This window comes from Mobula hypostoma, chromosome 6, assembly GCF_963921235.1.
Source record: "Mobula hypostoma chromosome 6, sMobHyp1.1, whole genome shotgun sequence".
In the NCBI taxonomy this organism is placed as follows: Eukaryota; Metazoa; Chordata; class Chondrichthyes; order Myliobatiformes; family Myliobatidae; genus Mobula; species Mobula hypostoma.
This window is the reverse complement of record NC_086102.1, coordinates 95,135,363-95,160,911: the sequence shown is the minus strand read 5'-3', so window position 1 is coordinate 95,160,911 and position 25,549 is coordinate 95,135,363.

The following is a 25,549-nucleotide window of genomic DNA, read 5'->3' as shown; positions in this document are numbered from 1 at the left end:
TGTGTAAGGACTGGGTACGTGTTTAGATTGTGCCTATTTTCAGGACTGGATCAGTGTAAGGGCTGGGTAAGTGTAAGAGTTGGGTCAGTGTTAGTGCTGGATCAGTGTAAGTGTAGGGTCAGAGTAAGGGCTGGGTCAGTGTAAGGGCTCGGTCAGTGTAAGGGCAGGGTCAGTGTAAGGGCTGAGTCAGTGTAAGAACGGGGTCAGGGTAAGGTCTGGCTCAGTGTAAAGACTGGGTCAGTGTAACAACAGGGTCAGTGTAAGGGCTGGGTCAGTGTAAGGACAGGGTCAGGGTAAGGGTTTGATCAGTGTAAAGACTGGGTAAGTGTAAGGGCGGCTGTCAGTGTAACGACTGGGTCAGTGTAAGGGCTCGGTCAGTGTAAGGGCAGGGTCAGTGTAATGGCTCGATCAGTGTAAAGACTGGCTGAGTGTAAGGGTAGGGTCAGTGTAAGGACTGGGTCAGTGTAAGTGTAGGGTCAGTGTAAGGGCTGGGTCAGTCAAGGGCTCTGTCAGTGTAAGGGCTGGGTCAGTGTAAGTTCTCAGTCAGTGTAAGGGCTGGGACAGGCTAAGGGCTAGGTCAGTTTAAAGGCTGGGTCAGTGTAAGGACGGGTTCAGTGTAACGGCTGGGTCAGTGTAATATCTGGCTCTGTGTAAAGACTGGGTCAGTGTAAGGGCAGGGTCAGTGTAACGACAGGGTCAGTGTAAGGGCTGGATCAATGTAAAGACTGGGTCACTGTCAGGTCAGGATCAGTTTAAGTACTGGGTCAGTGTAAGGAATTCGTCAGTGTATGGACTGGGTTAGTGTGAAGACTGCGTCAGTGTAAGGGCTGGGTCAGTGTAACGGCTCGGTCAGTGTAAGGTCTCCGGCAGTGTAAGGGCTGGGTTAGTGTAAGGGCAGGGTCAGTGTAATGGCTGGGTCAGTGTAATGGCTGGGTCAGTGTAAGGGCTGGATCAGTGTCAGGACTGGGTTAGTTTAAGGGCAGAGTCAGTGTAAGATCTCCGGCAGTGTAAGGGCTGGGTTAGTGTAAGGGCAGGGTCAGTGTAAGGTCTGGGTCAGCGTAAGTGCTGGGTCAGCATTAGGGCAGAGTCAGTGTAAGGGCTGGATCAGTGTAAAGACTGGGTCAGTGTCAAGTCAGGATCAGTTTAAGTACTGGTTCAGTGTAAGGGCTGGATCAGTGTAAGGAATTAGTCAGTGTATGGACTGGGTTAGTGTGAAGACTGCGTCAGTGTAAGGGCTGGGTCAGTGTAACGGCTCGGTCAGTGTAAGGTCTCCGGCAGTGTAAGGGCTGGGTTAGTGTAAGGGCAGGGTCAGTGTAATGGCTGGGTCAGTGTAATGGCTGGGTCAGTGTAAGGGCAGGGTCACTGTAATGGCTGGGTCAGTGTAATGGCTGGGTCAGTGTAAGGGCTGGATCAGTATAAAAACTGGGTCAGTGGAAGGGCAGGGTCAGTGTCAGGACTGGGTTAGTGTAAGGGCAGAGTCAGTGTAAGTGCTGGGTCAGTGTAAGGGTTCGGACAGAGTAAGGGCTGGGTCCGTGTAAGTGCAGGGTTAGTGTATGGGCTGGGTCAGTGGAAGGAATTGGTCAGTGTATGGACTGGGTCTGTGACATGTCTGGATTAGTGTAAAGATTGTGTCAGTTTATGGGCTGAGCCAGTGTAAGGGCAGGGTCAGTGTAAGGATGGGGTCAGGGTAAGGGCTGGGTCAGTGTAATGTCTGAGTCAGTAGAAGGACTGGGTCAGTGTAAGGGCTGGATCCGTGTAAACATTGGGTCCGTACAGGGGCAGGGTCAATGTGAGGGCTGGGTCAGTGTAAGGGTAGGGTCAGTGTCAGGGCTGGGTCAGTGTAAGGGCAGGGTCAGTGTAAGGGCTGGGTCTGTTTAAGGGCAGCATCAGTGTAAAGGCAGCGTCAGTGTAAGGGCTGGGTCAGTGTAAGGGTAGGGTCAGTGTCAGGGCTGGGTCAGTGTAAGGGTAGGGTCAGTGTAAGGGCAGCGTCAGTGTAAGGACTGGATCAGTATAAGGTCTTGATCAGTGTAAAGGCAGGATCAGTGTAAGAGCTGGGTTCGTGTAAGGGCTGGGTCAGTGAAAGGAATTAGTCAGTGTATGGACTGGGTTAGTGACAGGACTGGCTCAGTGTAAAGACTGCGTCAGTATAAGGGCAGGGTCAGTGTAAGGGCTGGATCAGGGAAAAGACTGGGTCAGTGTAAGGGCAGAATCAGTGTAAGGGCTGGGTCAGAGTAGGGCTGGATCAGTGTAAGGGCTGGGTCAGTGTAAGGACAGGTTGAGTGGAGGGGCTGGATGAGTGTAAAGACTGGGTCGGTGTAAGGGCTGTGTAAGTGTAAGTGTTGGGTCAGTGTAAGGGCTGGGTCAGTGTAAGTGCAGGGTTAGTTTATGGGCTTGGTCAGTGGAAGGAATTGGTCGTGTATGGACTGGGGCTGTGACATGTCTGGATTAGTGTAAAGATTGTGTCAGTTTATGGGCTGAGCCAGTGTAAGGGCAGGGTCAGTGTAAGGATGGGGTCAGGGTAAGGGCTGGGTCAGTGTAAGTTCTCAGTCAGTGTAAGGGCTGGGTCAGGGAATAGACTGGGTCAGTGTAAGGGCAGGGTCAGTGTAAGGGCTGGGTCAGAGTAGGGCTGGATCAGTGTAAGGACGGGGTCAGGGTAAGGTCTGGCTCAGTGTAAAGACTGGTTCAGTGTAACGACAAGGTCAGTGTAAGGGCGGGGTCAGTGTAAGGACGGGGTCAGGGTAAGGGTTTGATCAGTGTAAAGACTGGCTCAGTGTAAGGGTAGGGTCAGTGTAAGGACTGGGTCACTGTAAGGGCAGGGACAGTGTCAGGGTTGGGTCAGTATAAGGGCTGGATCAGTGTAAGGATCTTAGCAGCGTCATGGCTGGGTCAGTCTAAGGACCTGGGCAGTGTAAGGAGTGGATCTATGTAAGGACTGGATCTGTGTAAGGACTGTTTCAGTGCAAGGGCAGGGTCAATTCAAGACCTGGTTCAGAGTAAGGGCTGGGTCAGTGTAAGGTCTGTATCAGTGACAGTGCTGGATCTGTGTAAGGTCTGGGTACGTGTTTAGATTGTGCCTATTTTCAGGACTGGGTCAGTGTAAGGGCTGGGTAAGTGTAAGTGTTGGGTCAGTGTTAGTGCTGGGTCAGTGTAAGTGTAGGGTCAGAGTAAGGGCTGGGTCAGTGTAAGGGCTCGGTCAGTGTAAGGGCAGGGTCAGTGTAAGGGCAGGGTCAGTGTAAGGGCTGAGTCAGTGTAAGAACGGGGTCAGGGTAAGGTCTGGCTCTGTGTAAAGACTGGGTCAGTGTAACAACAGGGTCAGTGTAAGGGCTGGGTCAGTGTAAGGACAGGGTCAGGGTAAGGGTTTGATCAGTGTAAAGACTGGGTAAGTGTAAGGGCGGCTGTCAGTGTAACGACTGGGTCAGTGTAAGGGCTCGGTCAGTGTAAGGGCAGGGTCAGTGTAATGGCTCGATCAGTGTAAAGACTGGCTGAGTGTAAGGGTAGGGTCAGTGTAAGGACTGGGTCAGTGTAAGTGTAGGGTCAGTGTAAGGGCTGGGTCAGTTAAGGGCTCTGTCAGTGTAAGGGCTGGGTCAGTGTAAGTTCTCAGTCAGTGTAAGGGCTGGGACAGGCTAAGGGCTAGGTCAGTTTAAAGGCTGGGTCAGTGTAAGGACGGGTTCAGTGTAACGGCTGGGTCAGTGTAATATCTGGCTCTGTGTAAAGACTGGGTCAGTGTAAGGGCAGGGTCAGTGTAACGACAGGGTCAGTGTAAGGGCTGGATCAATGTAAAGACTGGGTCACTGTCAGGTCAGGATCAGTTTAAGTACTGGGTCAGTGTAAGGAATTCGTCAGTGTATGGACTGGGTTAGTGTGAAGACTGCGTCAGTGTAAGGGCTGGGTCAGTGTAACGGCTCAGTCAGTGTAAGGTCTCCGGCAGTGTAAGGGCTGGGTTAGTGTAAGGGCAGGGTCAGTGTAATGGCTGGGTCAGTGTAATGGCTGGATCAGTGTAAGGGCTGGATCAGTGTCAGGACTGGGTTAGTGTAAGGGCAGGGTCAGTGTAAGGGCTGGGTCAGTGTAAGGACTGGGTCAGTGTAAGGGCAGGGTCAGTATAGGGGCTGGGTCAGAGTAAGTGCTGGGTCAGCATAAGGGCAGAGTCAGTGTAAAGGCTGGGTCAGTGTAAGGGCATGATCAGTGCAATGGTGGGCCAGTGTAAGGGCAGGATCAGTGTAAAGACTGGGTCAGTGTCAGGTCAGGATCAGTTTAAGTACCGGGTCAGTGTATGGACTGGGTCTGTGACATGTCTGGATTAGTGTAAAGACTGTGTCAGTTTATGGGCTGAGTCAGTGTAAGGGCAGGGTCAGGGTAAGGAATTAGTCAGTGTATGGACTGGGTTAGTGTGAAGACTGCGTCAGTGTAAGGGCTGGGTCAGTGTAACGGCTCGGTCAGTGTAAGGTCTCCGGCAGTGTAAGGGCTGGGTTAGTGTAAGGGCAGGGTCAGTGTAATGGCTGGGTCAGTGTAATGGCTGGGTCAGTGTAAGGGCAGGGTCAGTGCAATGGCTGGGTCAGTGTAATGGCTGGGTCAGTGTAAGGGCTGGATCAGTATAAAAACTGGGTCAGTGGAAGGGCAGGGTCAGTGTCAGGACTGGGTTAGTGTAAGGGCAGAGTCAGTGTAAGTGCTGGGTCAGTGTAAGGGCTCGGACAGAGTAAGGGCTGGGTCCGTGTAAGTGCAGGGTTAGTTTATGGGCTGGGTCAGTGGAAGGAATTGGTCAGTGTATGGACTGGGTCTGTGACATGTCTGGATTAGTGTAAAGATTGTGTCAGTTTATGGGCTGAGCCAGTGTAAGGGCAGGGTCAGTGTAAGGATGGGGTCAGGGTAAGGGCTGGGTCAGTGTAATGTCTGAGTCAGTAGAAGGACTGGGTCAGTGTAAGGGCTGGATCCGTGTAAACATTGGGTCCGTACAGGGGCAGGGTCAATGTGAGGGCTGGGTCAGTGTAAGGGTAGGGTCAGTGTCAGGGCTGGGTCAGTGTAAGGGCAGTGTCAGTGTAAGGGCTGGGTCAGTGTAAGGGCTGGGTCAGTGTAAGGGCAGTGTCAGTGTCAGGGCTGGGTCTGTTTAAGGGCAGCATCAGTGTAAGGGCAGCATCAGTGGAAGGGCTGGGTCAGTGTAAGCACTGGTGAGTGTAAGGGCAGCGTCAGTGTAAGGACTGGATCAGTATAAGGTCTTGATCAGTGTAAAGACAGGATCAGTGTAAGAGCTGGGTCAGTGAAAGGAATTAGTCAGTGTATGGACTGGGTTAGTGACAGGACTGGCTCAGTGTAAAGACTGCGTCAGTATAAGGGCAGGATCAGTGTAAGGGCTGGATCAGGGAAAAGACTGGGTCAGTGTAAGGGCAGAATCAGTGTAAGGGCTGGGTCAGAGTAGGGCTGGATTAGTGTAAGAGCTGGGTCAGTGTAAGGACAGGTTGAGTGGAGGGGTGGATGAGTGTAAAGACTGGGTCGGTGTAAGTGCAGGGTGAGTGCAACGGCTGGGTCAGTGTAAGGGCAGGTTGAGGGGAGGGGCTGGATGAGTGTAAAGACTGGGTCAGTGTAAGGGCTGGGTCCATGTAAGTGCAGGGTTAGTTTATGGGCTTGGTCAGTGGAAGGAATTGGTCATGTATGGACTGGTTCTGTGACATGTCTGGATTAGTGTAAAGATTGTGTCAGTTTATGGGCTCAGCCAGTGTAAGGGCAGGGTCAGTGTAAGGATGGGGTCAGGGTAAGGGCTGGGTCAGTGTAAGGGCTGGGTCAGGGAAAAGACTGGGTCAGTGTAAGGGCAGAATCAGTGTAAGGGCTGGGTCAGAGTAGGGCTGGATCAGTGTAAGGGCTGGGTCAGTGTAAGGGCAGAATCAGTGTAAGGGCAGGGTCAGTGTAAGGGCTGGATCAGTGTTAGGACGGGGTCAGGGTAAGGGTTTGATCAGTGTAAAGACTGGGTCAGTGTAAGGGCGGCAGTCAGTGTAAGGGCTGGGTCAGTGTAAGAGCTCGGTCAGTGTAAGGGCACGGTCAGTGTAATGGCTTGATCAGTGTAAAGACTGGCTCAGTGTAAGGGTAGGGTCTGTGTAAGGACTGGGTCACTGTAAGGGCAGGGACAGTGTCAGGGTTGGGTCAGTATAAGGGCTGGATCAGTGTAAGGATCTTAGCAGCGTCATGGCTGGGTCAGTCTAAGGACCTGGGCAGTGTAAGGAGTGGATCTGTGTAAGGACTGGATCTGTGTAAGGACTGGGTCAGTGCAAGGGCAGGGTCAATTCAAGACCTGGTTCAGTGTAAGGGCTGGGTCAGTGTAAGGTCTGTATCAGTGACAGTGCTGGATCTGTGTAAGGTCTGGGTATGTGTTTAGATTGTGCCTATTTTCAGGACTGGGTCAGTGTAAGGGCTGGGTAAGTGTAAGAGTTGGGTCAGTGTTAGTGCTGGGTCAGTGTAAGTGTAGGGTCAGAGTAAGGGCTGGGTCAGTGTTAAGGGCTCGGTCAGTGTAAGGGCAGGGTCAGTGTAAGGGCTGAGTCAGTGTAAGAACGGGGTCAGGGTAAGGTCTGGCTCAGTGTAAAGACTGGGTCAGTGTAAGGACAGGGTCAGGGTAAGGGTTTGATCAGTGTAAAGACTGGGTAAGTGTAAGAGCGGCTGTCAGTGTAACGACTGGGTCAGTGTAAGGGCTCGGTCAGTGTAAGGGCAGGGTCAGTGTAATGGCTCGATCAGTGTAAAGACTGGCTGAGTGTAAGGGTAGGGTTAGTGTAAGGACTGGGTCAGTGTAAGTGTAGGGTCAATGTAAGGGCTGGGTCAGTTAAGGGCTCTGTCAGTGTAAGGGCTGGGTCAGTGTAAGTTCTCAGTCAGTGTAAGGGCTGGGTCAGGCTAAGGGCTAGGTCAGTTTAAAGGCTGGGTCAGTGTAAGGACGGGTTCAGTGTAACGGCTGGGTCAGTGTAAGATCTGGCTCTGTGTAAAGACTGGGTCAGTGTAAGGGCAGGGTCAGTGTAACGACAGGGTCACTGTAAGGGCTGGATCAGTGTAAAGACTGGGTCACTGTCAGGTCAGTATCAGTTTAAGTACTGGGTCAGTGTAAGGAATTCGTCAGTGTATGGACTGGGTTAGTGTGAAGACTGCGTCAGTGTAAGGGCTGGGTCAGTGTAACGGCTCGGTCAGTGTAAGGTCTCCGGCAGTGTAAGGGCTGGGTTAGTGTAAGGGCAGGGTCAGTGTAAGGGCTGGGGCAGTGTAATGGCTGGGGCAGTGTAATGGCTGGGGCAGTGTAAGGGCAGGGTCAGTGTAATGGCTGGGTCAGTGTAAGGGCAGGGTCAGTGTAATGGCTGGGTCAGTGTAATGGCTGGGTCAGTGTAAGGGCAGGGTCAGTGTAAGGTCTGGGTCAGCGTAAGTGCTGGGTCAGCGTTAGGGCAGAGTCAGTGTAAAGGCTGGGTCAGTGTAAGGGCATGATCAGTGTAAAGACTGGGTCAGTTTCAGGTCAGGATCAGTTTAAGTACTGGGTCAGTGTAATGGCTGGGTCAGTGTAATGGCTGGGTCAGTGTAAGGGCAGGGTCAGTGTAATGGCTGGGTCAGTGTAAGGGCAGGGTCAGTGTAAGGGCAGGGTCAGTGTAATGGCTGGGTCAGTGTAAGGGCTGGATCAGTATAAAAACTGGGTCAGTGTAAGGGCAGGGTCAGTGTCAGGACTGGGTTAATGTAAGGGCAGAGTCAGTGTAAGTGCTGTGTCAGTGTAAGGGCTCGGACAGAGTAAGGGCTGGGTCCGTGTAAGTGCAGGGTTAGTTTATGGGCTGGGTCAGTGGAAGGAATTGGTCAGTGTATGGACTGGGTCTGTGACATGTCTGGATTAGTGTAAAGATTGTGTCAGTTTATGGGCTGAGCCAGTGTCAGGGCAGGGTCAGTGTAAGGATGGGGTCAGTGTAAGGGCAGGGTCAGTGTAACGACAGGGTCAGTGTAAGGGCTGGATCAATGTAAAGACTGGGTCACTGTCAGGTCAGGATCAGTTTAAGTACTGGGTCAGTGTAAGGAATTCGTCAGTGTATGGACTGGGTTAGTGTGAAGACTGCGTCAGTGTAAGGGCTGGGTCAGTGTAACGGCTCGGTCAGTGTAAGGTCTCCGGCAGTGTAAGGGCTGGGTTAGTGTAAGGGCAGGGTCAGTGTAATGGCTGGGTCAGTGTAATGGCTGGGTCAGTGTAAGGGCTGGATCAGTGTCAGGACTGGGTTAGTGTAAGGGCAGAGTCAGTGTAAGGTCTCCGGCAGTGTAAGGGCTGGGTTAGTGTAAGGGCAGGGTCAGTGTAAGGTCTGGGTCAGCGTAAGTGCTGGGTCAGCATTAGGGCAGAGTCAGTGTAAGGGCTGGATCAGTGTAAAGACTGGGTCAGTGTCAAGTCAGGATCAGTTTAAGTACTGGGTCAGTGTAAGGGCTGGGTCAGTGTAAGGAATTAGTCAGTGTATGGACTGGGTTAGTGTGAAGACTGCGTCAGTGTAAGGGCTGGGTCAGTGTAACGGCTCGGTCAGTGTAAGGTCTCCGGCAGTGTAAGGGCTGGGTTAGTGTAAGGGCAGGGTCAGTGTAATGGCTGGGTCAGTGTAATGGCTGGGTCAGTGTAAGGGCAGGGTCAGTGTAATGGCTGGGTCAGTGTAATGGCTGGGTCAGTGTAAGGGCTGGATCAGTATAAAAACTGGGTCAGTGGAAGGGCAGGGTCAGTGTCAGGACTGGGTTAGTGTAAGTGCAGAGTCAGTGTAAGTGCTGGGTCAGTGTAAGGGCTCGGACAGAGTAAGGGCTGGGTCCGTGTAAGTGCAGGGTTAGTGTATGGGCTGGGTCAGTGGAAGGAATTGGTCAGTGTATGGACTGGGTCTGTGACATGTCTGGATTAGTGTAAAGATTGTGTCAGTTTATGGGCTGAGCCAGTGTAAGGGCAGGGTCAGTGTAAGGATGGGGTCAGGGTAAGGGCTGGGTCAGTGTAATGTCTGAGTCAGTAGAAGGACTGGGTCAGTGTAAGGGCTGGATCCGTGTAAACATTGGGTCCGTACAGGGGCAGGGTCAATGTGAGGGCTGGGTCAGTGTAAGGGTAGGGTCAGTGTCAGGGCTGGGTCAGTGTAAGGGCAGGGTCAGTGTAAGGGCTGGGTCTGTTTAAGGGCAGCATCAGTGTAAAGGCAGCGTCAGTGTAAGGGCTGGGTCAGTGTAAGGGCTGGGTCAGTGTAAGCACTGGTGAGTGTAAGGGCAGCGTCAGTGTAAGGTCTGGATCAGTATAAGGTCTTGATCAGTGTAAAGGCAGGATCAGTGTAAGAGCTGGGTTCGTGTAAGGGCTGGGTCAGTGAAAGGAATTAGTCAGTGTATGGACTGGGTTAGTGACAGGACTGGCTCAGTGTAAAGACTGCGTCAGTATAAGGGCAGGGTCAGTGTAAGGGCTGGATCAGGGAAAAGACTGGGTCAGTGTAAGGGCAGAATCAGTGTAAGGGCTGGGTCAGTGTAAGGACAGGTTGAGTGGAGGGGCTGGATGAGTGTAAAGACTGGGTCGGTGTAAGTGCAGGGTGAGTGCAACGGCTGGGTCAGTGTAAGGGCTGGGTCCGTGTAAGTGCAGGGTTAGTTTATGGGCTTGGTCAGTGGAAGGAATTGGTCGTGTATGGACTGGGGCTGTGACATGTCTGGATTAGTGTAAAGATTGTGTCAGTTTATGGGCTGAGCCAGTGTAAGGGCAGGGTCAGTGTAAGGATGGGGTCAGGGTAAGGGCTGGGTCAGTGTAAGTTCTCAGTCAGTGTAAGGGCTGGGTCAGGGAATAGACTGGGTCAGTGTAAGGGCAGAATCAGTGTAAGGGCTGGGTCAGAGTAGGGCTGGATCAGTGTTAGGACGGGGTCAGGGTAAGGGTCTGATCAGTGTAAAGACTGGCTCAGTGTAACGACAAGGTCAGTGTAAGGGCGGGGTCAGTGTAAGGACGGGGTCAGGGTAAGGGTTTGATCAGTGTAAAGACTGGCTCAGTGTAAGGGTAGGGTCAGTGTAAGGACTGGGTCACTGTAAAGGCAGGGACAGTGTCAGGGTTGGGTCAGTATAAGGGCTGGATCAGTGTAAGGATCTTAGCAGCGTCATGGCTGGGTCAGTCTAAGGACCTGGGCAGTGTAAGGAGTGGATCTATGTAAGGACTGGATCTGTGTAAGGACTGTTTCAGTGCAAGGGCAGGGTCAATTCAAGACCTGGTTCAGTGTAAGGGCTGGGTCAGTGTAAGGTCTGTATCAGTGACAGTGCTGGATCTGTGTAAGGTCTGGGTACGTGTTTAGATTGTGCCTATTTTCAGGACTGGGTCAGTGTAAGGGCTGGGTAAGTGTAAGAGTTGGGTCAGTGTTAGTGCTGGATCAGTGTAAGTGTAGGGTCAGAGTAAGGGCTGGGTCAGTGTAAGGGCTCGGTCAGTGTAAGGGCAGGGTCAGTGTAAGGGCAGGGTCAATGTAAGGGCTGAGTCAGTGTAAGAACGGGGTCAGGGTTAGGTCTGGCTCAGTGTAAAGACTGGGTCAGTGTAACAACAGGGTCAGTGTAAGGGCTGGGTCAGTGTAAGGACAGGGTCAGGGTAAGGGTTTGATCAGTGTAAAGACTGGGTAAGTGTAAGGGCAGCTGTCAGTGTAACGACTGGGTCAGTGTAAGGGCTCGGTCAGTGTAAGGGCAGGGTCAGTGTAATGGCTCGATCAGTGTAAAGACTGGCTGAGTGTAAGGGTAGGGTCAGTGTAAGGACTGGGTCAGTGTAAGTGTAGGGTCAGTGTAAGGGCTGGGTCAGTTAAGGGCTCTGTCAGTGTAAGGGCTGGGTCAGTGTAAGTTCTCAGTCAGTGTAAGGGCTGGGTCAGGCTAAGGGCTAGGTCAGTTTAAAGGCTGGGTCAGTGTAAGGACGGGTTCAGTGTAACGGCTGGGTCAGAGTAATATCTGGCTCTGTGTAAAGACTGGGTCAGTGTAAGGGCAGGGTCAGTGTAACGACAGGGTCAGTGTAAGGGCTGGATCAATGTAAAGACAGGGTCACTGTCAGGTCAGGATCAGTTTTAGTACTGGGTCAGTGTAAGGAATTCGTCAGTGTATGGACTGGGTTAGTGTGAAGACTGCGTCAGTGTAAGGACTGGGTCAGTGTAACGGCTCGGTCAGTGTAAGGTCTCCGGCAGTGTAAGGGCTGGGTTAGTGTAAGGGCAGGGTCAGTGTAATGGCTGGGTCAGTGTAATGGCTGGGTCAGTGTAAGGGCAGGGTCAGTGTAAGGTCTGGGTCAGCGTAAGTGCTGGGTCAGCATTAGGGCAGAGTCAGTGTAAAGGCTGGGTCAGTGTAAGGGCATGATCAGTGCAATGGTGGGCCAGTGTAAGGGCAGGATCAGTGTAAAGACTGGGTCAGTGTCAGGTCAGGATCAGTTTAAGTACCGGGTCAGTGTATGGACTGGGTCTGTGACATGTCTGGATTAGTGTAAAGATTGTGTCAGTTTATGGGCTGAGCCAGTGTAAGGGCAGGGTCAGTGTAAGGATGGGGTCAGGGTAAGGGCTGGGTCAGTGTAATGTCTGAGTCAGTAGAAGGACTGGGTCAGTGTAAGGGCTGGATCCGTGTAAACATTGGGTCCGTACAGGGGCAGGGTCAATGTGAGGGCTGGGTCAGTGTAAGGGTAGGGTCAGTGTCAGGGCTGGGTCAGTGTAAGGGCAGGGTCAGTGTAAGGGCTGGGTCTGTTTAAGGGCAGCATCAGTGTAAGGGCAGCATCAGTGGAAGGGCTGGGTCAGTGTAAGCACTGGTGAGTGTAAGGGCAGCGTCAGTGTAAGGACTGGATCAGTATAAGGTCTTGATCAGTGTAAAGGCAGGATCAGTGTAAGAGCTGGGTTCGTGTAAGGGCTGGGTCAGTGAAAGGAATTAGTCAGTGTATGGACTGGGTTAGTGACAGGACTGGCTCAGTGTAAAGACTGCGTCAGTATAAGGGCAGGATCAGTGTAAGGGCTGGATCAGGGAAAAGACTGGGTCAGTGTAAGGGCAGAATCAGTGTAAGGGCTGGGTCAGAGTAGGGCTGGATTAGTGTAAGGGCTGGGTCAGTGTAAGGACAGGTTGAGTGGAGGGGCTGGATGAGTGTAAAGACTGGGTCAGTGTAAGGGCTGGGTCCATGTAAGTGCAGGGTTAGTTTATGGGCTTGGTCAGTGGAAGGAATTGGTCAGTGTATGGACTGGTTCTGTGACATGTCTGCATTAGTGTAAAGATTGTGTCAGTTTATGGGCTGAGCCAGTGTAAGGGCAGGGTCAGTGTAAGGATGGGGTCAGGGTAAGGGCTGGGTCAGTGTAAGTTCTCAGTCAGTGTAAGGGCTGGGTCAGGGAAAAGACTGGGTCAGTGTAAGGGCTCGGTCAGTGTAAGGGCAGGGTCAGTGTAAGGGCTGAGTCAGTGTAAGAACGGGGTCAGGGTAAGGTCTGGCTCAGTGTAAAGACTGGGTCAGTGTAAGGACAGGGTCAGGGTAAGGGTTTGATCAGTGTAAAGACTGGGTAAGTGTAAGGGCGGCTGTCAGTGTAACGACTGGGTCAGTGTAAGGGCTCGGTCATTGTAAGGGCAGGGTCAGTGTAATGGCTCGATCAGTGTAAAGACTGGCTGAGTGTAAGGGTAGGGTCAGTGTAAGGACTGGGTCAGTGTAAGTGTAGGGTCAGTGTAAGGGCTGGGTCAGTTAAGGGCTCTGTCAGTGTAAGGGCTGGGTCAGTGTAAGTTCTCAGTCAGTGTAAGGGCTGGGTCAGGCTAAGGGCTAGGTCAGTTTAAAGGCTGGGTCAGTGTAAGGACGGGTTCAGTGTAACGGCTGGGTCAGTGTAAGATCTGGCTCTGTGTAAAGACTGGGTCAGTGTAAGGGCAGGGTCAGTGTAACGACAGGGTCAGTGTAAGGGCTGGATCAGTGTAAAGACTGGGTCACTGTCAGGTCAGGATCAGTTTAAGTACTGGGTCAGTGTAAGGGCTGGGTCAGTGTAAGGAATTCGTCAGTGTATGGACTGGGTTAGTGTGAAGACTGCGTCAGTGTAAGGGCTGGGTCAGTGTAACGGCTCGGTCAGTGTAAGGTCTCCGGCAGTGTAAGGGCTGGGTTAGTGTAAGGGCAGGGTCAGTGTAAGGGCTGGGGCAGTGTAATGGCTGGGGCAGTGTAAGGGCAGGGTCAGTGTAATGGCTGGGTCAGTGTAATGGCTGGGTCAGTGTAAGGGCAGGGTCAGTGTAAGGTCTGGGTCAGCGTAAGTGCTGGGTCAGCGTTAGGGCAGAGTCAGTGTAAAGGCTGGGTCAGTGTAAGGGCATGATCAGTGTAAAGACTGGGTCAGTTTCAGGTCAGGATCAGTTTAAGTACTGGGTCAGTGTAATGGCTGGGTCAGTGTAAGGGCAGGGTCAGTGTAATGGCTGGGTCAGTGTAAGGGCAGGGTCAGTGTAATGGCTGGGTCAGTGTAAGGGCAGGGTCAGTGTAAGGGCAGGGTCAGTGTAATGGCTGGGTCAGTGTAAGGGCTGGATCAGTATAAAAACTGGGTCAGTGTAAGGGCAGGGTCAGTGTCAGGACTGGGTTAATGTAAGGGCAGAGTCAGTGTAAGTGCTGTGTCAGTGTAAGGGCTCGGACAGAGTAAGGTCTGGGTCCGTGTAAGTGCAGGGTTAGTTTATGGGCTGGGTCAGTGGAAGGAATTGGTCAGTGTATGGACTGGGTCTGTGACATGTCTGGATTAGTGTAAAGATTGTGTCAGTTTATGGGCTGAGCCAGTGTCAGGGCAGGGTCAGTGTAAGGATGGGGTCAGGGTAAGGGCTGGGTCAGTGTCATGTCTGAGTCAGTAGAAGGACTGGGTCAGTGTAAGGGCTGGATCTGTGTAAACATTGGGTCCGTACAGGGGCAGTGTCAATGTGAGGGCTGGGTCAGTGTAAGTGTAGGGTCAGAGTATGGGCTGGGTCAGTGTAAGGGCTCAGTCAGTGTAAGGGCAGAGTCAGTGTAAGGGCAGGGTCAGTGTAACGACAGGGTCAGTGTAAGGGCTGGGTCAGTGTAAGGACGGGGTCAGGGTAAGGGTTTGATCAGTGTAAAGACTGGGAAGTGTAAGGGCGGCAGTCAGTGTAAGGGCTGGGTCAGTGTAAGGGCTCGGTCAGTGTATGGGCAGGGTCAGTGTAATGGCTCGATCAGTGTAAAGACTGGCTCAGTGTAAGGGTAGGGTCAGTGTAAGGACTGGGTCAGTGTAAGGGCTGGATCAGTGTAAGTGCTGGGTTAGTGTAAGTGCTCGGTCAGCGTAATGGCTGAGTGAATGAAAGGGCTCCGTCATGTAAGAGCTGGGTCAGTGTAAGGACTGGATCAGTATAAGGTCTTGATCAGTGTAAAGGCAGGATCAGTGTAAGAGCTGGGTTAGTGTAAGGGCTCGGTCAGTGAAAGGAATTGGTCAGTGTATGGACTGGGTTAGTGACAGGACAGGCTCTGTGTAAAGACTCGTCAGTGTAAGGGTAGGGCAGTGTAAGGGCTGGGTCAGTGTAAGGGCCGGGTCAGTGTAAGGGCTGGATCAGGGAAAAGACTGGGTCAGTGTAAGTGCAGAGTCAGTGTAAGGGCTGGGTCAGAGTAGGGCTGGATCAGTGTAAGGACTGGGTCAGTGTAAGGTCTAGGTCAGTGTAAGAGCAGGGTCAGTGTAAGGGCAGGGTCAGTGTAAGGACTGGGTGAGTGTTAGGGCTGGGTCAGTGTAAGTGTAGGATCAGTGTAAGGGCTTGGTCAGTGTAAGAGCTCGGTCAGTGTAAGGGCCGGGTCAGTGTAATGGCTGGGTCAATGTAAGGCCAGGGTCAGTTTAAAGGCTGTGTCAGTGTAAGGACTATGTCAGTGTACGGGCTGGGTCAGTGTAAGGGCTCGGACAGTGTAAGGACGGGGTCCGTGTAAGATCTGGCTCAGTGTAAAGACTGGGTCAGTGTAAGGGCAGGATCAGTGTTAGGGCTGTGTCAGTGTAAGGGCAGGATCAGTGTAAGGGCTGGGTCAGTGTAAGGTCTAGGTCAGTTAAGAGCAGGGTCAGTGTAAGTGCAGGGTCAGTGTAAGGACTGGGTGAGTGTTAGGGCTGGGTCAGTGTAAGTGTAGGATCAGTGTAAGGGCTTGGTCTGTATAAGAGCTCGGTCAGTGTATGGGCTGGGTCAGTGTAAGGGCTGGGTCAATGTAAGGCCAGGGTCAGTTTAAAGGCTGTGTCAGTGTAAGGTCTGGGTCAGTGTACGGGCTGGGTTAGTGTAAGGGCTCGGACAGTGTAAGGACTGGGTCCGTGTAAGATCTAGCTCAGTGTAAAGACTATGTCAGTGTAAGGGCAGGGTTAGTGTAAGGGTTGGGTCAGTATAAAGCAGAGTCAGTGTAAGGGCTGGGTCAGTGTAAGGGCAGGGTCAGTGTAAGGACTGGGTCAGTGTAAGGGCTGGATCAGTGCAAGTGTAGGGACAGGGTAACGGCAGGGTCCGTGTAGAAGCTGGATCAGTGTAAAGGCTCGGTCAGATTAAGGACAGGGTTGGTGTATGGGCAGGCTCATTTTAAGGGCAGGGTCAGTTTCAGGTCTGGGTCAGTGTAAGGGCTGGGTCAGTGTAAGGGCTGGCTCAGTTGAAAGGCTCGGTCAGTGTAAGAGTGGGGTCAGTGTAAGGTCTGGCTCAGTGTAAAGACTGCGTCAGTGTAAGGGCAGGGTCAGGGTAAGAGTAGGGTCAGTGTAATGGCTGGATCAGTGTAAAGACTCGGTCAGTGTAAGGGCAGGGTCAGTGTAATTGTAGGGTCAGTATAAGGGCTGGGTCAGTGTAAGGGCAGGGTCAGTGTAAGAGCTCGGTCAGTGTAAGGGCCGGGTCAGTGTAAGGGCTGGGTCAATGTAAGACCAGGGTCAGTTTAAAGGCTGTGTCAGTGTAAGGACTGGGTCAGTGTGTGGACTGGGTCAGTGTGCGGGCTGGGTCAGTGTACGGGCTGGGTCAGTGTAAGGGCTCGGACAGTGTAAGGACGGGGTCCGTGTAAGATCTGGCTCAGTGTAAAGACTGGGTCAGTGTAAGGGCAGGATCAGTGTAAGGGCTGGGTCAGTGTAAGGTCTAGGTCAGTGTAAGGGCAGGGCTAGTGTAAGGGCTGGGTCAGTGTAAGGGCAGGGTCAGTGTAAGGACTGGGTCAGTGTAAGGGCTGGATCAGTGCAAGTGTAGGGATAGGGTAAGGGCAGTGTCAGTGTAGTGGCTGGATCAGTGTAAAGGCTCGGTCAGAGTAAGGACTGGGTCGGTGTAAGGGCAGGGTCATCTTAAGGACTGGGTCAGTGTAAGGGTTGGATCAGTGAAAGGGTAGGATCAGTGTTAGGGCTGGGTCAGTGTAAGTTCTGGGTCAGTGTAAGGACAGGGTCAGGGTACGGACGGGGTCAGTGTGAGGTGCGGCTCAGTGTAAAGACTGGGTCAGTGGAAGGACAGGGTCAGTGGATGGGCTGGGTCAGCGTAAGTGCTGGGTCAGTGTAAGGGATGGATCAGTGAAAGGGTAGGGTCAGTGTTAGGGCTGGGTCAGTGTAAGGACTGGGTCAGTGTTAGGGCTGGGTCAGTGCAAGTGCTGGGTCAATGTAAGGGCATGGTCAGTGTAAGCGCTGGGTCAATGTATGTGCATGGTCAGTGTAAGGGCAGTGTCAGTATCATGGCTGGACGAATGTAAAGACTGGGTAAGTGTAACTGCAGGGTCAGTGTAAGGGCAGTGTCAGTATAAGGACTGGGTCAGTGTAATGGCTGGATCAGTGTAAAGACTCGGTAAGTGTATGGGCAGGCTTAGTGTAATTGTAGGATCAGTATAAGGGCGGGGTCAATGTAAGGGCTCGGTGTGTGTAAGGGCTGGGTCAGTGTAAGGGCTCAGTCAGGGTACTACAGGGTCAGTGTGAGGTCCGGCTCAGTGTAAAGACTGGGTCAGTGTGAGGACAGGGTCAGCGTACGGGCTGGGTCAGTGTCAGGGCAGGATGAGTGTAAAGACTGGGTCAGTGTAAGGGCTGGATCAGTGTAAAGACTGGGTCAGTGTCAGGGCTGGATCAGTGTAAAGACTGAGTCAGTGTGAGGGCTGGATCAGTGTAAAGACTGAGTCAGTGTGAGGACAGGGTCAGTGTACGGGCTGGGTCAGCGTAAGGACTGGGTCAGTGTAAGGGCAGAGTCAGTGTAAATGCTCGGTCAGTGTAACGGCAGGGTGAGTGCAGTGGTGGGACAGTCTAAGGGAAGCGCAGTGTATGGGCTGGATCAATGTAAAGACTCGGTCAGTGTAAGGGCAGGGTCAGTGTATGGGCTGGGTCAGCGTAAGTGCTCGGTCAGCGTAAGGGCAGAGTCAGTGTAAATGCTCGGTCAATGTAACGGCAGGGTCAGTGCAATGGTGGGAAGCGCAGCGTAAGGGCTGGATCAGTGTAAAGACTGGGTCAGTGTAAGGGCAGGGACAGTGTCAGGGTTGGGTCAGTAGAAGGGCTGGATCAGTGTAAAGATCTGAGCAGCGTCAGGGCTGGGTCAGTGTAAGGAGTGGATCTGTGTCAGGACTGGATCTGTGTAAGGACTGGGTCAGTGCAAGGGCAGGGTCAGTTCAAGACCTGGTTCAGTGTAAGGGCTGGGTCAGTGTAAGGTCTGTATCAGTGACAGTGCTGGATCTGTGTAAGGACTGGGTACGTGTTTAGATTGTGCCTGTTTTCAGGACTTGGTCAGTGTAAGGGCTGGGTAAGTGTAAGAGTTGGATCAGTGTTAGGGCTAGGTCAGTGTAAGTGCTGGGTTAGTGTAAGTGTAGAGTCTGTGTAAGTGCTGGGTTAGTGTAAGTGCTCGGTCAGCGTAATGGCTGAGTGAATGAAAGGGCTCCGTCATGTATGAGCTGGGTCAGTGTAAGGACTGGATCAGTGTAAAGACTGCGTCAGTGTAAGGGCAGGGTCAGTGTAAGGGCTGGGTCAGGGAAAAGACTGGGTCAGTGTAAGTGCAGAGTCAGTGTAAGGGCTGTGTCAGAGTAGGGCTGGATCAGTGTAAGGGCTGGGTCAGTGTAAGGGCAGGGTGAGTGCAACGGCTGGGTCAGTGTAAGGGCAGTGTGAGTGGAGGGGCTGGATGAGTGTAAAGTCTGGGTCAGTGTAAGGGCAGGGACAGTGTCAGGGTTGGGTCAGTATGAGGGCTGGATCAGTGTAAGGATCTGAGCAGCGTCAGGGTTGGGTCAGTCCAAGGACCTGGGCAGTGTAAGGAGTGGATCTGTGTAAGGACTGGATCTGTGTAAGGACTGGGTCAGTGCAAGGGCAGGGTCAGTTCAAGACCTGGTTCAGTGTAAGGGCTGGGTCAGTGTAAGATCTGTATCAGTGACAGTGCTGGATCTGTGTAAGGACTGGGTACGTGTTTAGATTGTGCCTGTTTTCAGGACTGGGTCAGTGTAAGGGCTGGGTAAGTGTAAGAGTTGGGTCAGTGTTAGGGCTGGGTCAGTGTCAGGGCAGGGTCAGTGTAAGGACTGGGTCAGTGTAAGTGCTGGGTCTGTGTAAGTGTACGGTCAGTGTAAAGGCAGGGTCAATTTTATGGCTGGATCAATGTAAAGACTCGATCAGTGTAAGGGCAGGCTCAATGTAAGGGCAGGATCAGTGTAAGGGCTGGGTCAGTGTAAGGTCTGGCTCAGTGTAAGGTCTGGGTCAGTGTACGGGCTGGGTTAGTGTAAGGGATCGGACAGTGTAAGGACGGGGTCCGTGTAAGATCTAGCTCAGTGTAAAGACTGTGTCAGTGTAAGGGCAGGGTTAGTGTAAGGGCTGGGTCAGTGTAAAGCAGGGTCAGTGTAAGGACTGGGTCAGTGTAAGGGCTGGATCAGTGCAAGTGTAGGGACAGGGTAACGGCAGGGTCAGTGTAGAGGCTGGATCAGTGTAAAGGCTCGGTCAGATTAAGGACAGGGTTGGTGTATGGGCAGGCTCATTTTAAGGGCAGGGTCAGTGAAAGGTCTGGGTCAGTGTAAGGGCTGGGTCAGTGTAAGGGCTGGGTCAGTGTAAGGGCTGGGTCAGTGTAAGGGCAGGGTCAGTGTAAGGACTGGGTCAGTGTAAGGGCTGGATCAGTGCAAGTGTAGGGATAGGGTAAGGGCAGGCTCATTTTAAGGGCAGGGTCAGTGTCAGGTCTGGGTCAGTGTAAGGGCTGGGTCAGTCTAAGGACCTGGGCAGTGTAAGGAGTGGATCTGTGTAAGGACTGGATCTGTGTAAGGACTGGGTCAGTGCAAGGGCAGGGTCAGTTCAAGACCTGGTTCAGTGTAAGGGCTGGGTCAGTGTAAGGTCTGTATCAGTGACAGTGCTGGATCTGTGTAAGGACTGGGTACGTGTTTAGATTGTGCCTGTTTTCAGGACTGGGTCAGTGTAAGGGCTGGGTAAGTGTAAGAGTTGGGTCAGTGTTAGGGCTGGGTCAGTGTAAGTGTAGGGTCAGTGTAAGGGCTGGGTCAGTGTAAGTTCTGGGTCTGTGTAAGTGTACGGTCAGTGTAAAGGCAGGGTCAATTTTATGGTTGGATCAATGTAAAGATTCGGTCAGTGTAAGGGCAGGCTCAATGTAAGGGCAGGGTCAGTGTAAGGGCTGGGTCAGTGTAAGGTCTGGCTCAGTGTAAGGTCTGGGTCAGTGTACGGGCTGGGTTAGTGTAAGGGCTCGGACAGTGTAAGGACGGGGTCCGTGTAAGATCTAGCTCAGTGTAAAGACTGTGTCAGTGTAAGGGCAGGGTTAGTGTAAGGGCTGGGTCAGTGTAAAGCAGGGTCAGTGTAAGGACTGGGTCAGTGTAAGGGCTGGATCAGTGCAAGTGTAGGGACAGGGTAACGGCAGGGTCAGTGTAGAAGCTGGATCAGTGTAAAGGCTCGGTCAGATTAAGGACAGGGTTGGTGTATGGGCAGGCTCATTTTAAGGGCAGGGTCAGTGTCAGGTCTGGGTCAGTGTAAGGGCTGGGTCAGTGTAAGGGCAGAGTCAGTGTAAAGGCTGGGTCAGTGTAAGGACTGGGTCAGTGTACGGATTAGGTCTCTGTAAGGGTTCAGTCAATGTAAGGCCTGTGTCAGTTTAAAGGCTGGGTCAGTGTAAGGACAGGGTCAGTGTAAGGACAGGGTCAGTGTACGGGCTGGGTCAGTGTAAGAATGGGGTCAGTGTAAGGTCTGGCTTAGTGTAAGGGCAGGGTCAGTGTAATGGCTGGATCAGTGTAAAGACTCGGTCAGTGTAAGGGCAGGGTCAGTGTGATTGTAGGGTCAGTATAAGGGCTGGGTCAGTGTAAGGGCTGGGTCAGTGTAAAGTCTTGGTCAGTGTAAGGGCTGGGTCAGTGTAAGTGTAGGATCAGTGTAAGGGCAGGGTCAGTGTAAGAGCTCGGTCAGTGTAAGGGCCAGGTCAGCGTAAGGGCTGGGTCAATGTAAGGGCTGGGTCAGTGTAAAGACTCCGTCAGTGTAAGGGCAGGGTCAGTGTAAGGGCAGGGTCAGTTAAGGGCTTGGTCAGTGTAAGAGCTCGGTCAGTGTAAGGGCCAGGTCAGTGTAAGGGCTGGGTCAATGTAAGGCCTGGGTCAGTTTAAAGGCTGTGTCAGTGTAAGGACTGGGTCAGTGTACGGGCTGGGACAGTGTACGGGCTGGGTCAGTGCAAGGGCTCGGACAGTGTAAGGACGGGGTCCGTGTAAGATCTGGCTACGTGTAAAGACTGGGTCAGTGTAAGGGCAGGGTTAGTGTAAGGGCTGGGTCAGTGTAAGGGCAGGGTCAGTGTAAGGACTGGGTCAGTGTAAGGGCTGGATCAGTGCAAGTGTAGGGATAGGGTAAGGGCAGGCTCAGTGTAGTGGCTGGATCAGTGTAAAGGCTCGGTCAGAGTAAGGACAGGGTCGGTGTAAGGGCAGGGTCAGTGTAAGGGCTAGATCAATGTAAGGCCAGGGTCAGTTTAAAGGCTTTGTCAGTGTAAGGACTGGGTCAGTGTACGGGCTAGGTCAGTGTACGGGCTGGGTCAGTGTAAGGTCTAGGTCAGTGTAAGGGCAGGGCTAGTGTAAGGGCAGGGTCAGTGTAAAGGCAGGGTCAGTGTAAGGACTGGGTGAGTGTTAGGGCTTGGTCAGTGTAAGTGTAGGATCAGTGTAAGGGCTTGGTCAGTGTAAGAGCTCGGTCAGTGTAAGGGCCGGGTCAGTGTAAGGGCTGGGTCAGTGTAAGCTCTAGGTCAGTGTAAGGGCAGGGTTAGTGTAAGGGCAGGGTCAGTGTAAGGATTGGGTGAGTGTTAGGGCTGGGTCAGTGTAAGTGTAGGATCAGTGGAAGGGCTTGGTCAGTGTAAGAGCTCGGTCAGTGTAAGGGCTGCGTCAGTGTAAGGGCTGGGTCAGTGTACGGGCTGGATCACTGTACGGGCTGGGTCAGTGTAAGGGCTCGGACAGTGTAAGGACGGGGTCCGTGTAAGATCTGGCTCAGTGTAAAGACAGGGTCAGTGTAAGGGCAGGATCAGTGTAAGAGTGGGGTCAGTGTAAGGTCTTGCTCAGTGTAAAGACTGCGTCAGTGTAAGGGCAGGGTCACTGTATGGGCTGGGTCAGCGTCAGTGCTGGGTCAGCGTAAGGGCAGAGTCAGTGTAAAGGTTGGATCAGTTTTAGTGACTGGGTCAATGGGATAACCGGCTCAGTGTACTGACTGTGTCAGTGATTGGATTGGCTCTGTGTAAGGACCAGCTCTGTGTACAGACTGTGTCAGTGATTGAATTGGGTCTGTGTAAGGACTGACTCAGTGTACTGATTGTGACAGTGATTGCATTGGTACGGTGCAAGGACCAGCTCAGTGTACAGACAGTGTCAGTGATTGGATTGGGTCAGTGTAAAGACCGACTTAGATTACTGAGTGTGAGAGTGATTGTATTGCCACAGTGTAAGGACAGGCTCAGTGTGCTGACTGTGTCAGTGATTGGATTGTCTCAGTGTAAGGACCAGCTCAGTGTACAAACTGTGTCAGTGATTGGATTGGGTCAGTGTAAAGACCGGCTTAGTTTACTGAGTGTGAGAGTTATTGTATTGCCACAGTGTAAGGACCGGCTGAGTGTACAAACTGTGTCAGTGATTGGATTGTCTCAGTGTAAGGACCGGCTCAGTGTACTGACTGTGTCAGTGACTGGACTGGCTCAGTGTAAGGACCGGCTCGGTGTAGAGACTGTGTCAGTGATTGGATTGGGTCAGTGCAAGGACCGGCTCAGTGTACTGACTGTGACAGTGATTGGATTGGCACAGTGTAAGGTCCGGCTCAGTGTCAGGCTGTGCTTTGGAGTTTTCTATCTCTGCTGGTTCTTTATTCCCGTCACGGGGTTCGTGACAGTCCTTTTCTCTCACGTCTTATCCTCTTGCTCTTCACATACTTGTAGAATGTCTTGTGGTTTTCTTTAATCCTGCTTGCCAAGGCCTTCTCATGGCCCCTTCTAGCTCTCCTAATTTCATTCTTCAGCTCTTTCCTGCTAGTCTTATAATCTTCTAGTTCTCTATCATTACCTAGTTTTTTGGACCTTTCATAAGTTTTTCTTTTCTTCTTGACCAGATTTTCAGCAGCCTTTGTACACCACGGTTCCTGTACCATACCATCATTTCCCTGTCTCCTTGGAATGTACCTATACAGAATGCCACGCAAATATCCCCTGAACATTTGCCACATTTCTGCCATACATTTCCCTGAGAACATCTGTTCCCAATTTATGCTTCCAAGTTCCTGCCTGATAGCCTCATATTTCGCCTTGCTCCAATTAAACACTTTCCTAACTTGTCTGTTCCTACCCTCTCCAATTCTATGGTGGAGGAGATAGAATTTTGATCACCATCTCCAAAATGCTCTCCCACTGAGAGACCTGACACCTGACCAGGTTCATTTCCCAATACCAGATCAAGTACAGCCTCTGCTCTTGTAGGCTTATCTACATATTGTGTCAAGAAACCTTCTTGAACACAGCTAACAAACTCCACCCCATCTAAACCACCTTGTTCTAGGGAAATGCCAATCAATATTTGGGAAATTAAAGTCTCCCAACACGACAACCCTATTATTATTACACCATTCCAGAATCTGTCTCCCAATCTGCTCCTTGAAGTCCCTGTTACCATTGGGTGGTCTATAAAAAGCACCCAGTAGAGTTATTGATCCCTTCCTGTTTCTAACTTCCATCCACATAGACTCAGTAGACATTCCCTCCATGTCTTCCTCCTTTTCTGCAGCCGTGACACTATCTCTGATCAGCAGTGCCATGCCCCCACCTCTTTTGCCTCCCTCCCTGTCCTTTCTGAAACATCTAAAGCCTGGCACTCAAAGTAGCCATTCCAGCCCCTGAGCCATCCGAGTCTCTGTAATGGCCACCACATCATAGCTCTAAGTACTGATCCACACTCTAAGCTCATCCGCTTGGTTAATGATGCTTCTTGCAATAAAATAGACACATCTCAAACCATCGGTCTGAGCGCATCCCTTCTCTACCACCTGCCTATTATCCCTCTCGCACTGTCTCCAAGCTTTCTCTATTTGTGAACCAACCACCCCTTCCTCTGTCTCTTCCATTCACTTCCCATTCCCCAGCAATTCTAGTTTAAGCTCTCCCTAATAGCCTTTGCAAACCTTCCTGCCAGGATATTGGTCCCCCTCAGATTCAAGTGCAACCCGTCTTTTTTGTACAGGTCACGCCTGCCCCAAAAGAGGTTCAAATGATCCAGAAATATGAATCCCTGCCCCCTGCTCCAATCCCTCAGCCACGCATTTATCCTCCACCTCATTCTATTCCTATACTCATTATCGCGTGGCACAGGCAATAATCCTGAGATGACTACCTTTGAGGTCCTGCTTCTCAACTTCTTTCTTAACTCCCTGTAGTCTGTTTTCAGGACCTCCTTCCTTTTCCTACCTATGTTATTGGTACCAATATGTACCACGACCTCTGGCTGTTCACCTTCCCACGTCAGGATATCATAGACTCGATTAGAAATATCCTGGACCCTGGCACCTGGGAAGCAAACTGCCATTGTGTTTCTTTCCTGCGTCCACAGAATTACCTGTCTGACCCCCTAACTATAGAGTCACCTATCACTACTGCCATCCTCTTCTTTTCCCTACCCTTCTGAGCCACAGGGCCAGACTCGGTGCCAGAGGCACAGCCACTGTTGCATCCCCCAGGTAGGTCATCTCCCCCAACAGTACTCAAACAGGAGTACTTATTGCTAAGGGGGACAGCCACTGGGGTACTCTCTAGTACCTGACTCTTGCCTTTCCCTCTCCTGACTGTTACCCACTTATCTGTCTCCCAAGGCCCCGGTGTGACCGCCTGCCTATAGCTCCTCTCTATCATCTCCTCACTTTCCCTGATCAGACGAAGGTCTTCGAGCTGCATCTCCAGTTCCCTAACACGGTCCCTCAGGAGCTGCAGCTTCACACACCTGGTGCAGATGTGGCCATCTGGGAGGCAGGGAGACCCCGGACCTCCCACATCTGACACCGAGCACAAAAGACTCGCCTCACAGACATACTTCCTGTTTCTATTCCTCACAGGTAACTTACCTCACCTCGACCCATTATCGCCAAAGACCTACCACTCTGCCTCAGATCACTCCGTCAATGGCCGCTCCGCTAGGCAGTGTCTCCCTTATATGCCTGAACTTGCCCTGCTATCTAACTCACGACTGGTGCTCCAGTTATAGCCGCTGATAGGCCACGAATAATGGACAAATGCTCTCGAAACTCTCTTTTTAAATAACCGTTGCCGACCTGTGAGAAATCCCTTTTGGTAAAGTTCTGTTGAAGCCTCTGATAGGCCACGTTCAATGGACAAACGTTCTCGAAGCTCCCTTTTTGTGAGTGGAGTCCAGAAAATTAGTTCAGACTTGTCGGGCCATTTAAGTTTATCAGATGGGTCAACCCTGTTATGTACTATTTTGCTCTGCCTTGGCCAGTGAGATCATTTCCCACTTCTCACATCTCCCAGTCGAAACCAGTGGAGACCTCTCCTGTCTCCTTCACTGCCCCCCCCCACCCCCCGCATGGTAGGTCGAGGTCCTGCTTCTACCGTGAGCAGGCTGCTGGACTCCCGACATCATGGTCACAGCCTCCACTACCCACCAGCTGGGAAGGATATAGTCCAGAAGACTGTACCTGAGTGCCAGCACCATGTATCCTAGACTCAGACCTGATCCAGGCTTTCCACCACCACCATCCTGATCATCCTGGGCCGTAGAGGAGGAGCAGTCACACCTGATCTCTTCACCAGAGGGAGGCAGAGGTGACAAGGCCAAACCCTTCCTGCTCACTTGCCTATTAGGCTAATTGTTAGTTCATTGTTTATGTTGCTGCGTGGCCAAGTGGTTAAGGCGTTCGTTGAGTGATTTGAGAAGTTGCTAGTTCGAGTCTTGGCTGAAGCAGCGTGTGTGTCCTTGAGCAAGGCACTTAACCACACATTGCTCTGTGACAATACAGGTGCCAAGCTGTATGGGTCCTAATGTCCTTCCCTTGGACAAACATCAGTGGCGTGGAGAGGGGAGACTTGCATGGGCAACTGCTGGTCTTCCATACAACCTTGCCCAGGCCTGCGCCCTGGAAACTTTCCAAGGCGCAAATGCATGGTCTCATGAGACTAACGGATGCCTATATATATAGTTCATTGTTATTACCTGTGCCTTGGTTGTAACCCTATACAGGTTCCATGTCCCTTGTTTCTTTGTTCAGTCTTGGAATCTACTGTCCATTCC